Source organism: Mirounga angustirostris, unplaced genomic scaffold, assembly GCF_029215605.1.
Source record: "Mirounga angustirostris isolate CCGP_5_RB_7025 unplaced genomic scaffold, mMirAng1.0.hap1 SCAF_3, whole genome shotgun sequence".
Classification (NCBI taxonomy): domain Eukaryota; kingdom Metazoa; phylum Chordata; class Mammalia; order Carnivora; family Phocidae; genus Mirounga; species Mirounga angustirostris.
Genome location: NW_026991711.1, coordinates 162,890,469 through 162,906,006, shown reverse-complemented (window position 1 = coordinate 162,906,006; position 15,538 = coordinate 162,890,469).

Genomic DNA, 15,538 nt, shown 5'->3' with positions numbered 1-15,538 from the left:
GGAACATAGTAGAGTAGGAAGACACTAAGCTCACCTCCTTCCACAGATGAAACTAGATAACACCCAAATCTGTATAAATAACACAGAAAATGACCTGAAGACTGGCAGAACTGACTCTCCAGAACTAAATGTAGAGAAGAGGCCACACTGAAGAGCATTGTAAGGGTGGACACCCAATCAGGAGCCAAAACGGCCCATTGGACTGTCCACAGGAGGGAGGGACATGATGGGTGTGGAGTGGGGAGAGGAGATGAGCCCCCCACCCAGGCACCCTAGGCATGGGGGACCTGCACTAGAAAGACAAATCCCCATAACATTGGGCTTTGAAAATCAGAGGGGCCTAACCCTTGGGGTTCTTACAATCAGTGGGGCTTAACACCTGAGAGAGCCAGATGGCAATAGGAAACTGAGTCCCTGCCCTTAAAGAGACAGCACAACAGGGGCGCCTGGGTGGCTCAGTCGTTGGGCGTCTGCCTTCGGCTCAGGTCATGATCCCAGGACCCTGGGATCAAGCCCTGCATTGGGCTCCCAGCTCAGCGGGGAGCCTGCTTCTCCCTCTCCCAGTCCCCCTGCTTGTGTTTCCTCTTTCACTGTGTCTCTCTCTGTCAAATAAATAAATAAAATCTTAAAAAAAAAAAAAAAAGAGCACAACAAACAGCCCCACTGAGATACAGCATAGGCCCAGCAGTTTGAAAAATGCCTGGGGTCTATGGGTAGACTCACTGACTAATCTCAGAGCTGGAGGGGCAGGTATCATTGGGAAACTTCTCCAAGAAAAAAGAGCTGGCAAGTGCCATTTCCCTGCCCTGCCCCCTACCTAGATATGCAGATAACTGCTGGAACCAGCACAGCAGCGTACTCTCCACCTACCTTGCTAACAGTACTCATTGCCCCACCCTTCTGCAGATCTGCCACCTCCAACCTGGCTGGCCTTGACAGGAATTTTCCTAAGAGGCTGCAGGTCCCCCCCTGCAGTGGACCAACATGGATTTCTCTGGCACCTCACACCCCACCCCCACATTCTCCTGTAGATCTCCCCACTCCAATAGGCCCTTGGCCAGAGCTCATCCAATGCAGTGCCACAAGCCTGGGGGTATGCAAGCAGCCCCAACAGGGACAGAACCACTCCAAAGTGATTCCTGTCCTGGAGAGAAAGGAAAATAACCACACACACCAGTCCAGCTGTGGCCCTAGCAGTGGGCTGGGGGCAGACATTGGGTCTGACTGCTGGTCCTACCCACCAACCAAAGCTTCTCAGGGGAAGATAGAGGGAAAGCACCCTGCAGTTCAGTGCTATTGCATCTCTGGAAAATGCCTGGTCTGATGGAACTCAAGCCAAAGGCAGACCCAGACTGCAACACAGGGACCAAACCCTGCCCACAACAGGCAGAGGGAGCCAATGGAGATGACTGGACTGAAGGCAAATGCAGCTCAACCATAACAGTAGGGCACATGCAACACACGTAGCAGACACCCCTAAAGCCCAGGTTCTATTGAACATGGGATACTGCACTGCAGGGCACTACAGAACTTCTTCAGAAGGCCACTACTTTCAAGAGCAGGAGACGTTGCTGATTTTCCTAGCATGTAGACACAGTTACAGAGAGTTAGACAAAATGAGACAGAGGAATATGTCCCAAATGAAAGAAAAGGGCAAAATCACAGCAAGAGAGCTAAACAAAACAGAGATAAACAATATGCCTGATAGAGAATTTAAAGTAATCGTCATAAACATACTCACTGGACTTGAGGAAAGAGTGTTGGATTTCAGTGAGATCTTCAACAAAGAGAGAGAAAACATAAAAAGAACCAATCAGAGATGAAGAACTCAATAGCTGAAATTAAATATATACTAGACAGGAATACATAATAGACTAGAGGAAGCAGAAGAAGGGATCAGCGATCTGGAAGACAAAGTAATGGAAAGCAATCAAGCTGAATAGGAGCGAGAAAGAATAAAAAATGAAAATAGACTAAGGGAACTCAGCAGCACCATCAAGCATAATAATATTCTCATTATAGGGATCCCAGAAGGAGAAGAAAAAGAAAAGGGGGCAGAAAATTTATTTAAACCAATAACAGCTGAAAACTTCCTAAATCTGTGGAAGGAAACAGAAATCTAGATCCAGGAGACACAGAGAGCCCCCAACAAAATCAACCCAAAGAGGTCCACACCAAGACACATAGTAATTAAAATGGCAAATAGTGGGCGCCTGGGTGGCTCAGTTGGTTAAGCGACTGCCTTCGGCTCAGGTCATGATCCTGGAGTCCCAGGATCGAGTCCCGCATCGGGCTCCCTGCTCAGCAGGGAGTCTGCTTCTCCCCCTGACCCTCCCCCCTCTCATGCTCTCTCTATCTCATTCTCTCTCTCAAATAAATAAATAAAATCTTTTTTAAAAATGGCAAATAGTAGTGATAAAGAGAGAATTTCAAAACTAGCAAGAGAAAAGAAAACAGTTACATACAAGGAAAATCCCATAAGGCTATCTGTTGATTTTTCAGCAGAAACTTTACAGGCTAGGGGCCCCTGGTGGCTCAGTCGGTTAAGTGTCTGCCTTTGGGTCAGGTCATGATCCCAGAGTCCCAGGATCAAGCCCCACATTGGGCTCCCTGCTCAGCAGGGAGTCGCTTCTTCCTCTGCTCCTCACCCTGCTAGTGTTCTCTCTCGCTTGCTCACTCTTGCTCTCAAATAAATAAATAAAATCTTAAAAAAAAAGCAGAAGAAACTTTGCAGGCTAGAACAGAATGACATAGTATATTCAAAGTGCTGAAAGAAAAAAAAACCTGCAACCAAGAATATTCTATCCAGCAATGCTATCCTTCAGAAGAGAAGGAGGGATAAAGAGTTTCCCAGAAAAACAACAGTTAAAAGAATTCATCACCACTAAACCAACCCTACAAGAAATGTTCAAAAGGACACTGAGTGGAAAGGAACGACCATAAGTAGGAGTAAAAAAAGTAAGAAGCACACAAGCAGTAAAATTAAATATATCTATAAAAATCAGTTAAGGGATTCACAAAATAAAAGGATGTAAAGTATGACACCATATACCTAAATCATGGGAGAGAGAGGGGTAAAGAATGGATTCAAACTTAAGCAATCATCAACTTAATATAGACTGCATATGCATAAGATATTATATATAAACCTAATGGTGACCACAAATCAAAAACTGGCAATAGACATGCAAAAAAATAAAAAGAAATTGAAGTATATCACTAAAGAGAGCCAGCAAACTGAGAGAGCAAGAGAAGAAAGAAACAGAGAAAAACTATAAAACCATAAAAACAACCAACCAGAAAACAAGTAACACAATGGCAATAAGTACATTTGTATCAATAATTACTTTGAATGTAAATGGACTAAACCCCCCAGCCAAAAGACATACAGTGACTAAATGAATAAAAAAGCAAGACCCATCTATCTGCCTCCTATAAGAGACTCATTTCAGACTTAAAGACACATACAGATTGAAAGTAATGGAATGGAGAAACATTTATCAAGCAAATGGATGTCAAAAGAAAGCTAGAGTAGCAATACTTATTCAGACAAAATAGACTTTAAGATTTTATTTACTTATTTTTGTGAGAGAGAGAGCATGAGCAGTGGGAAGGGCAGAGGGAGAAGCAGACTCCCCACTGAGCAGGGAGCCAGATGCAGGACTCGATCCCAGGACCCTGGGATCATGACCTGAGCTGAAGGCAGACGCTTAACCAACTGAGCCACCCAGGCGCCCCAGACAAAGTAGACTTTAAAGCAAGACTGTAAAAGGAGACAAAGAAGGATACTAAATAGTCATAAAGGGGAACAATCCAACAAGAAGATATAACAATTGTAAATATTCATGTACTCAAAATGAGAGCATCCAAATACATTAAGGAACTTATAACAAACATAAAAAGAAGTAAATAATAGTAATACAGTTAATAGTAGGGGATGTTAACACTCCACTTACATCAATGGACAGATCATCCAAACAGAAAATCAACAAGGAAACAGTGGCTTTGAATAACACACTGGACTAGATGGATCTACCAGATTCTCTATTCAGAATATTCCATCCTAAAACAGCAGAATATACAACCTTTTCAAGTGTACATGGAACATTCTCCATAATAGATTACATGTTAGGCCACAAAACAAGTCTTAACAAATTCAACAAGAGTGAGGTCATACCATGCATCTTTCCTGATCACAACATTATGAAACTAGAAAAAAACACAAGAAAAAATCTGGAAAGAACACAAATACATAAAGGTTAAATAACCTGCTACTAAACCATGAGTGGCTCAAACAAGAAATCAAAGAGGAAAGAAAAAAATACATGGAAATAAATGAAAATGAAAACACAATGGTCCAAAATCTTTGGGATGCAGCAAAACTTGTTCTATGAGGGAATTTTATAGCAATTTAGGCCTACCTCAAGAAGCAAGAAAAATCTCAAATAAATAATTTAACTTTAAACCTAAAAGAGCCGGAGAAAGAACAAACAGAACCCAAAACAAGTGGAAGGTAGGAAATAATAAAGACTAGCAGAAATAAATGACATAGAAACTAAAACAAACAAACAAAAAAACCCAATAGAACAGATCAATCAACCCAGGAGCTGGTTCTTCGAAAAGATCAACAAGATTGATAAACCTTTAGCCAGACTCATAAAAAAAGAGAGAGAGAGAGAGGCCTCAAATAAATAAAATCAGAAACGAAAGAGGGAAAACAACAACCAATACCACAGAAATACAAAAGATTATAAGAGGATATTATGAAAAATTATATGCCAAAAAAATTGGACAACCTAAAAGAAATGGATAAATTCCTAGCAACATATAACCTCCCAAAACTGAATCAGGAAGAAATAGAAAATTTGAACAGACTGATTACCAGCAATAAAATTGAACCAGTAATTTAAAAACTCCCAACAAACAGAAGTCCAGGAAAAGATGGCTTCACAGATGCATTCTACCAAACATTTAAAGAAGAGTTAATTCCTATTCTTCTAAAACTATTCAAAACAATGGAAGAGGGAAGAAAACTTCCAAATTCATTCTATGAGGCCAGCATTATCCTGATACCAAAACCAGATAAAGACACCACAAAAAAGAGAACTACAGGCCAATATCTCTGATAAACATACATGCAAAAATCCTCAACAAAATATTAGCAATCCAAATCCCAAAATACATTTAAAAAATCATTCACCATGATCAAGTGGGATTTATTTCTGGGATGCAAAAGTGGTTCAATGTTTGCAAATCAATCAATGAAATATATCACATCAATAAGAGAAAGGATAAACCTTATGATCATTTCAATAGATGTAGAAAAAGTGTTTGACAAAGTACAATATCCACTGATGATAAAAACCCTCAACAAAGTAGGTCTAGAGAGAACATACCTCAACATTATAAAGGCCACAAATGAAAATTCCACAGCTAACGTCATACTCAATGGTGAAAACTAAGAGCTCTTCCCCTAAGGTCAGGAACAAGACAAGTACGCCCACTCTCACCACTTTTATTCAACATAGCACTGGAAGCCCTAGCCAGAGCAATCAGACAACAAAAAGAAATAAAAAGTGCCCTAATTAGTAAGGGAGAGGTCAAACTTCTGCTATTTGCAGATGATGTGATACTGTATATAGAAAACTCTAAAGACTCCACCAAAAACCTACTAGAACTGATAAATGAATTCAGTAAAGTTGCAGGATATAACATTGATATACAGAAATCTGTTGCATTTCTACGGACTAATAATGAAATAGCAGAAAGAGAAATTAAGAAAACAATCCCATTTACAATTGCACCAAAAATAATAAAATACCCAGGAATAAACTTAACCAAAGAAGTGAAAGACCTGTATTCTGAAACCTATAAAACACCGATGAAAGAAATTGAAAATGACACAAACAAATGGAAAGATATTCCATGCTCATGGATTGGGAGAACAATTATTGTTAAATGTCTATACTACCCAAAGCAACTTATTTAATGGAATCCCTATCAAAATATCAACAGCATTTTCCACAAAACTTAGAACAAACAATCCTAAAATTTGTATGGAACCACAAAGACTGAATAGCCAAAGCAATCTTAAAGAAGAAAAGCAAAGCTGGAGACATCACAATTCCAGACTTCAAGTTATATTACAAAGCTATAGTGATCAAAACAGTATGGTACTGACTCAAAAACACACAGATCAATGGAACAGAATAAAAAACCCAGAAATAAACCCACAGTTATATGATCAATTAATCTGTGACAAAGGAGACAAGAATATAAAATGGGAAAAAGACAACCTCTTCAACAAATGGTGTTGGGAAAACTGGACAGCTACAGAAAGAAAGAAAGAAAGAAAGAAAGAAAGAAAGAAAGAAAAGAAAGAAAGAAGAAAGAAAGAAAGAAAGAAAGAAAGAAAGAAAGAAAGAAAGAAAGAAAGAAAGAAAAAGAAAAAGAAAGAAAGAAAGAAAGAAAGAAAGAAAAGAAAGAAAAAGAAACTGGATCACTTTCTTATACCATAGGCAAAAATAAACTCAAAATGGATAGAGCTAGAGGGTATAATGCTAAGCAAAATAAATCAATCAGAGAAAGACAAATACCATATGATTTCACTCAAACCAAGTGAACAAAGGGGAAAAAAGAAAGAGAGGGAGACAAATCAAGAAACAGACTTTTAGCTATAGAGAACAAACTGATGGTTACCAGAGGGGAGGCAGGTGGGGGAATGGATGAAACAGGCAAAGGGGATTAAAGAGTACACTTATCATGATGAGCAGTGAGTAATGTATAGAATTGTTGAAAGACTATATTGTACACCTGAAACTATTATAACATTGTATGTTGATAATCGTGAAATTAAATTTTCTTCCTTTTTTTATTGTTACGTTATGTTAATCACCATACATTACATCATTAGTTTTTGATGTAGTGTTCCATGATTCATTATTTAAGATTTTTTTAAATGAAAAAATATATATACAAAGAACTCTTTAAAAAGCTTTAAAAACTAAAATACACACAGGAGTGCCTGGGTGGCTCATGCTCTCAGGGTCCTGGGATGAAACAATACCTGTGTATTGTTGAGTCTGCTTCTCCCTCTGCCTCTGTTCCTTCTGCCCCTGCTCGTGCCTGCCTCTCCCTCAAATAAATAAATAAAATAAAATTTAAAAGGATTGAGTAGGAAATACTCAAATAAATAAATAAAAATCTTTTTAAAAAAAGGGCAAAAGGCCTGAACAGATACCTCACCAGAAAAGATACACAGATGGCAAATAAACATATGAAAAGATGCTCAACATATATGTCATTAGGGAATTGCAAATTAAAACAACAATGAGATACCACTAGACACCTAATAGAATGGTGAAAATCCAAAACATTGACAACATGAAATGCTAGCAAGGATGTGGAGCAACATTCATTGCTGATGCGAATGCAAAATGTTACAGCCACTTTGGAAGGCTGTTTGGCAGTTTCTTACAAACTAAACATACTCTTATCATATGATCCAGCAATTGTGCTCCTTGGTATTTACCTAAATGAGTTCAAAACTTATGTTTACCCAAAAACCTGCACCTGATGTTTACAGATTTGTTCAGAATTGCCAGGGCTTGGAAGCAACCAAGAAGTCAACCAAGGATAAATAAACTGTGATACTTCCATATAATGGAATATTACTCCATGTTAAAAATAAATGAGCTATTAAGCCATGAACAGACATAGAGAATACTTAAATGCATATTACTAAGGTAGAAACCAATTTGAAAAGGCTAAATATTGTATAATTCTCATGATAGGACATTCTGGAAAAAGCAAAACTATGGAGACAGTAAAAACTCAGTGGTTAGCAAGGGTTAGGAAGAGGGAGAGATAAATAAGCTGAACCCAGAGGGTTTTTAGGGCAGTGAAACTATTCTGTTTGAGACTGTAACGGTGGATACATGTCATTATACATTAGTCAAAACTCATAAAATGTACAAGAAGAGTGAACCTTAATGTAAAGTATTAATTTGGGGTGATAATGATGTATGAATGTAGATTAGTCAATTTTAACAAATGTACCAGTCCAATGTGAGATGTTGACAGAGGGAGAAGCTGGGGGTGGGGAGGCAGGGAGGAGAGGCGGGAGGTATACGGGAATTTTCCTACTCAATGTTTCTGTGAACCTAAAACTGCCGTAAACATAAAGTTTATTAAAAACAAAACTACTAAATTTCACAGAGAGATGTATGTTGGATCAAGTTATCATTAGGAAACCTGTCCCCTACCAAACTTCTCATTTAAGTAAAAATCAGCATTCTCCTAGTTATACAAGCCAAAAACCCGGGCATCATTCTTGACAACCTCTCTTACCTCATTCCCCACTTTCATTCATTCCTACTGAAAACAGCTTACTATTTTTTCTATCACCATTGCCATCTCTCGAGGCCAAACCACGTGTATCTTTCTCTAGGACTAGAAATAGTCCAGCAGGTCTTCAAGAATCTATTCTTGCCAAATTTCAATCTGTTCTCCACATGGTAGCCAATGTCATCTTTCAGAAACGTAAGTTTATGTCATTCCACTGCTTAAAACTTGGATTTTTTTGTGTGTGTGCCCTTTGAATAAAAGCTTAATTCTTCAAAGATGGTCAGGGATCGGCCTATCTGCCGACTTCAATTCACACCCCTCTCCATCGCTCATCAAGCACCAAGAACGTGAGCCTTCCTTCACCACTTTGCCTAATAGACTTCTTATAATTCTCTGTCTCTGGATCTGATTAATTTCCTCCAGAGCCCTTTGAATTTTGTAAATTCTTATTTATTTACTTATTCTCTGTTGATCTCCCATGAACTTGGAAGAACCATGAAAACAGGAGTTTATTTGTTCTATCCAACATGGCATGCCAACATTTGACAGCATGCCTGGCTCCGGTCAGCAGCTGGGTAACAAGGACACAGAAGGAGGGGTAGTACTTTCCTAGCTCAGGCAATAAGGGGCTGTGTTTAAAAACAATAATAAAAACAAACTAGGAGTCGGTTTGCTTTTTATTATCACCATTAGTCTTTAATTCTAATAATGTCAATGATGGAATACTCCCTCCCCAATTCTTTTGTTGGTATAAATTCTGCACCGATTGTTGCTATTACTGAGTTTCGCTAATGAAAACTTCAAATTAGCACATTTGTATTACTTATACTTCAATAAACATTTTATTTTACATAAAAGTTAATTCTGAGAATTCCCAGTTATACAGCAGGCTCATGAGACATGCAGATTAATCTACACAGAGGCATTTTAAGAGTAAATTCACAACAGTTCAGAATTGTAGATTATTTGGGGACCACTTTTTATCTCAGATTCCTGTAGTATGAATATTCTTGAATTTAAACAGTAGATTAAAAAAATGATACCATATGACTGTAGAGATTAAGATACACAATGATTTCTATTCTCTCATTCTATATAATCATTTAAAGTTTCATTTATGTTTAAAGTTCAAAATTATGAAATAGAGTGCACACTACAAGATGTAACATTTTCATCTGGTCAGTGCATATTTTAGTTCATACATGAACTATTTTACTGAATTTGAATAATATCTTTAAAATTGAAATTTATTCTTTCAAAATTATTATTCTTGTATTTAATAAGCTAAAATATCACTATTCGTGAACAAACCAATATATAGGCATAGGTTTTTCCATTTTTTTCAAAAAACACATTAATGGGGCACCTGGGTGGCTCATTCAGTTGAGCATCTGCCTTTGGCTCACGTCATGATCTTAGGGTCCTGGGATCAAGCCCCACGTTGGGCTCCCTGCTCAATGGGGAGTCTGCTTCTCCCTCTCCCTCTACCCTCTCTTTGCTCAAGCTCTCTCTCTCAAATAAATTAATAAATCTTAAAAAAACTTAAAAAACCCAACATTAATGTAAATAAAAACTATCAATTACTTCTTTGCTTCCTTGTACTGTGATATTCACTTTATTATTTCTTTTTTTTTTAAGATTTTATTTATCCATTTGGCAGAGAAAGATGCAGCGAGAGAGGGAACACAAGCAGGGGAGTGGGACAGGGAGAAACAGGCTTCCGCGGAGCAGGGAGCCCGACGCAGGGCTCGACCCCAGGACCCTGGGACCATGACCCGAGCCGAAGGCAGACACTTAACAACTGAGCCACCCAGGCGCCCCTCATTTTATTATTACTTATTAATGTCATGATTACATTTATACAAAGTCCAATAAAACAAAATTTTTACTCTCATGTTCTCATGTTCCTTTTCTGGCATTTTATTGTTCATTTCATTGTTCTTTTTTTTTTTTTTTTGAGATTTTATTTATTTGAGAGAGACAAAGTGAGAGAGAGAATACAAGCAGGGGGAGAGGCAGAGGGATAAGGAGGCTCTCCACAGAGCAGAGAGCCCGGTACGGGGCTGAGCTGAAGGCAGAGGTGTTTAGCAGACTGAGCCACCAGGGCGCCCCTGGTTTCATTGCTGATTCTTATTAAAAATAAATTAATTATATAGGGACGGCTGGGTGGCTCAGTCAGTTAAGCGTCTGACTCTTGATCTTGGCTCAGGTCATGATCTCCAGGTCCTGGGATCGAGCCCCACATCGGGTTCCCTGCTCAGTGGGGAGTCTGCTTGTCTCCCTCTCCCTTTGCTCCTCTCCTCTGCTCAGGGGTGCTTGCTTTAAAATAAATAAATAAATCTTTGAAAAAAAAATAAATAAATTAGTTGCATAGAGGAGATGTACTAAAAACTGATCTGCTCCAAGTTTAAAATATGTTAGAAATGACAGTGATGGTAGATAATAAAAAAATATTTGTTGAATGTATGAATTAGTCAATTTTAAAAGTAACTAACATGTAAGGATTTAATCTCTTTCCAGAATAACCAGCCTACATACTAAAGAGACAGTTTTATTTCCGCCTAGTAAAACCTACTTACTTACAGAAGATGCAAGACTAGATGAATTTTTTTCAAGTGGCAAAGCATACCTATCCAGCATATGACAATGAAGTCAAGGTTTAACCTAGACCATAGTCAGAAAGAAATAATTTTAAAATGACCCACAAATTAAAAAAAAAAAAAAATGACCCACAAATTCTGTGAAGTAAGCCACCCACTTTGGAAATGCAGACTCCCGAGTTTACCAGACAAAGGTGTAGAATTGGTGAGTATAGAAAGAAGCACTGAGCTTGGTGGGAAGAAGATGTTTTTTCAGCAAAAAAGAATGGGCAGCCCTATTCAAACCACTTACTTCCTTTACCAGTGTGGCCTGCTATGTTTCTAGGACAGTAAGTTCTCTATGTTTTGCTACTTCTAACTTCTGGGTAACAATGTAAGTGAAATGGATTTTCCACTGCTCTAGGGATCAAAAGTGTTTTATGAATTCCAGTTTTCTCAGTTTTAATTTGTTGTCTGTCTCTCTGTTTCTCTCTCTCTTTCTCTCTCTCTCTCTCACACACACACACACACACGGAAATATTGTTCCCTAATCCCAGGTACAAAGGGGATTTGGGTGTTGGCTCATATTTTGAGATGTCATTGTTGCCAAGGGTGGAGCTTATCTGAAAAATTCAAGGAACTGTTTGAATTTTAAGGGAAGTTCTTGCTTTGTCTGTTTCAGTTAAAATGTAATCTTACAAAATAAAAAGTCAGAGTGCAAATCAATTTAATTATTTTGAAGCCTAAAAAGGAAGAGAGATTAATACATATGTTTGCTTTTACTTTTTTTAATTGAGGAGTTAATTTCATTTCTGTTTACCTACTATCTGGGGAGGAGTTTACTTAGGCTAGAGGATAGCAGTAGAAATGAAGCCCTTTAAATTTTGTCTTTGGTTGGAGACTTCCTAAGAAAGGTATGGGAAAGAACAGTGTAGAATAATATGACACAAAGACATAGTGTTACTTTCTATAAAATTGGCAGCTTTTATATTGCTTCAATTTGCAAATACTTTTCTTCTTACTCTCCCAAATTATACAAACACACGTTAATTTGCATGATAAATGTGTTTCTGAAAAGACTATTCGTACTAGAGGAGAGCTTATTTTTAAGAAAAGTATTGGTAAATCCTTTTAATTGAAGAATCATTTACAGTCTCTAAAAGTCAGGTTTTTGGGTAGCAGATTTGCTTAGAGAGGTACCTCTGTATGCTGTATAATAAAACATATACCTTTTGAATCTAGCTCAAGTGTTGATCTAGAAAGGCCAGTTTAGCAGGAATAGTAGCATCAGTAACGTTCCCCAAAGTGAAATTGTAAATTATTCATATACTAAATTGAGGGTACTAAAGGTCTGATTTAGGCCCCCATAATTTAGGTGAAAACAAACCAGAGAAAGGTTAGCCATAAACGAGGAGAGCATTTCAAAATAAGACACACGAGAAAGATGCTAACAAGAAGGTGAAGGAGACTTTATAGTACAGAGAAGGGAAATTATAGGGGAGACTTTATGTTAACTTTGAAATTTATCTGTTTAAAAGCATATCACCAAGTGCTTCTTTCGATATGAGCAACTAAAAGAATAAATAACCCAGAGTTACAACCAGAAAAATTGTAGGTGAGGGGCGCCTGGTGGCATAGTTGGTTAAGTGTCCCACTCTTGGTTTCAGCTACAGCCCTGATCTCAGGGTCATGAGATCAAGCCCTGGGTGGGGCTCCACACTCAGTGCAGAGTCTTCTTGAGATTCTCTCTCCTTCTCCCTCTGCCCTTCCCGCTCATGCTCTCTCTCTCAAATAAATAAATAAATCTTAAAAAAAAAGGAAAGAAAAATTTCAGGTGAGAAACAATACAGATAAGTCTTGACTGTGAAGGGAAAGGACACTGAGGCGAGTTTCTGAGAAGTCCAGTAGCCCATAGCTCCACACATCTTCGGTTCAGTTTGCCATGAAGCAAGGGACTTGATCTACAGCAAATAAGTCTTTGAGTGCCTCTTCTCTCTGGTCCTACCATCCTAAAAGGAGGAATTGAAATTCTTTCTGTCTCCTTTTCCTTTCTCAAGAGTGGTCTCCCTTTTCTACTTTTGCTGATCATCTTTCCTACCAAGTTAAAAAAGAAAGCATTAATAAAGAGTAGCCTTCTGGGGTGCCTGGGTGGCTCAGTCAGTTAGGCATCCGACTCGTGATTTCAGCTCAGGTCCTGGTCTCAGGGTCGTGGGAGCAAGCCCTGCATCAGATCCATGCTCACTGGGAAGTCTGCTTGAGGATTCTCTCTCCCTCTCCCTCTGCACCTCCCCCTGCTCTCTCTCTCAAATAAATAAATAAATCTTAAAAAAAAAAAAGCAGAAAGAAAGAAAGAAGCCTCCCAAAAAGAAAAAAGAAGAAAGAGAAGCCTCTGTAAAAACAACCAAGCAGGGTTCAATATGGGGTGATTGCTGATTATTCCATTTTGCATGGTGATGATTACATAAAGAAGTTTGCTTTTGGTTTAAAGAAAGCCATATTGAGATAGAATAACACAGGTTTTTAAAAAAAATTTTTTTTAAAAGATTTATTTATTTATTTAGAGAGAGTGGAGGTGGGGCAGAGGAAGAGGGAGAGAGAGAGAGAATCCCAAGCAGGCTCCATACCCAGTGTGGAGCCCAACACAAGGTTCAATCTCACAACCCTGAGATCATGACTTGAGCTGAAATCAAGAGTCAGACACTTAATTGCCTGAGCCCTCCAGGCACCCCCACTTCTGTTTTTAAACACAGCTTTAAAAAAAAAAATGAAGTAGTCATTTATCCCATGAATGAGTGTTTATGTGCAGGTTTCAAAGGGAGATGGAGGAATAATGAAGAAATAATAGTTGACTTCTATGGAAGAAGAAAAGTGCTCACCAGCGGAGAGAGCAAAACATGCTGCCTTACTTCAGTTTTAGCCAGGGCTGCCCCTCATCTTGAATTATTCCTTTATGCCAAGCATTTCCTCGAGGCACTTATATCCAAGTAATGCCTGCAATGGAAATTCCTGGAACAGGGGGCACAGACCAAAAGTTTACAAAGATTAGAAAGGTAACATAAATGAGTAAGACTTGATGGGTAGAAGACAATTAGGAATTGCTGGGTTTTAGAAGAGTCCAGGTCCTGCCAAAAAGGCATTCAAATAAAATCAAATTTTAAATATTATACAGGTCAAACAAAACACAGAGGACTTGGCTGAATTCAGCTGTAGGCTCATCATGATTTTATTCCTTTCCGAGAGAATAGGTATTAAAGTAGTCTCCTCTTATGTAGGTATGTAAATGATACAGAAAATCAAAACTAATTAAGAGGAAGATCTAGATAGAGCACAATTAACTGAGATTCTACCTACCTTAAGACAAGTTATTTCCAGAACCTTAGACAATCTATGAATTAAAGGAGACCTAATTCTGATTTTTTAAATTTTAATTCTTCAAATCAGCTTCGGGCTGGGGAATATAAAATATTTTTGTGTGACTCTCTTTGAAAGGATGAAGCTTTTTCCCCATAGGTCAAAAGTCAGGGGGCACCTGGGTAGCTCAGTCGGTTAAGCATCTGACTCTTGATTTCAGCTCAGGTCATGATCTCAGGTTTATGAGATGGAGCCCTGCATTGGGCTCTGCTCTGGGCATGGAGCCTGCTTAAGATTCTCTCTCCCTCTCCTTCTGCCCCTCCTCCCCTCTATAAACAACAACAACAAAAAGTCAATTATAGCCGATACAGCCTGTGTGAGGATATCATTCTTCATGTTGCTAAGAATTTTCAAGTTGAAGGAGGTCCTGCTTAAAACACACGGAAGACTTGAATTAATGTGTTATAGTAGAAACAGCCTTCAAATCCAAAAGGATTGATGTTTGGAAGATCGGGGTAAATAATTTCTCTTTTGAGAACATGAGTAAATAGCGGCTCAGATTTAGGTAATAAACAAAGTAATATTAAAAATTATCCAACATTCCTGAAATAAGCAACCTGAGTCACATTCAAGTCAGATATGACCTATGATAGCTCAACATTCCCTCATCATTTTGGGTATTTTGGTTTATTAGGATAGATGTAGTGATATCTTTCTTCCTTATTATATTTTCATCTTTAGTAAAGGAGGTATCAGTAGCTGCATTTACCACCTAAAATTCCAAATATGATCTTATAATTGGGGAATTTCCTGTCAGTTTATACATCTGAAGTCTTCTTCTTCTTCTTCTTTTTTTAAATATAAGCTCTACATCCAACATAGGGCTTGAACTCATGATCCCAAGGTCAAGAGTCACATATTCCACGGACTGATCCAGTCAGGCACCCCTATACATCTGAAGGCTTCGTAATGGAAACTTAAAAACACAAAAGCTTTATAGCAATTAATACTTTTTTTCCTTCTTATGATAATATATAGGGTAATCCTGAAGGCTGTTCAACAATTCTGAATATTGTTAAAATGCAATTTTAAGGTAGAAAATAATCAGAGAAGAGAAATAAGGGGAAAAATAATCAGAAATTTTTTTCTCAAAAATTGAATATCAAGAAAGCCAAATCAATAATGGCTTTTAAAAAAACTCTAAAACCTAGCTTTGCTTATAAAATGCCTTCATAGAGCTCTGCTAAACTGATAGAATCGTG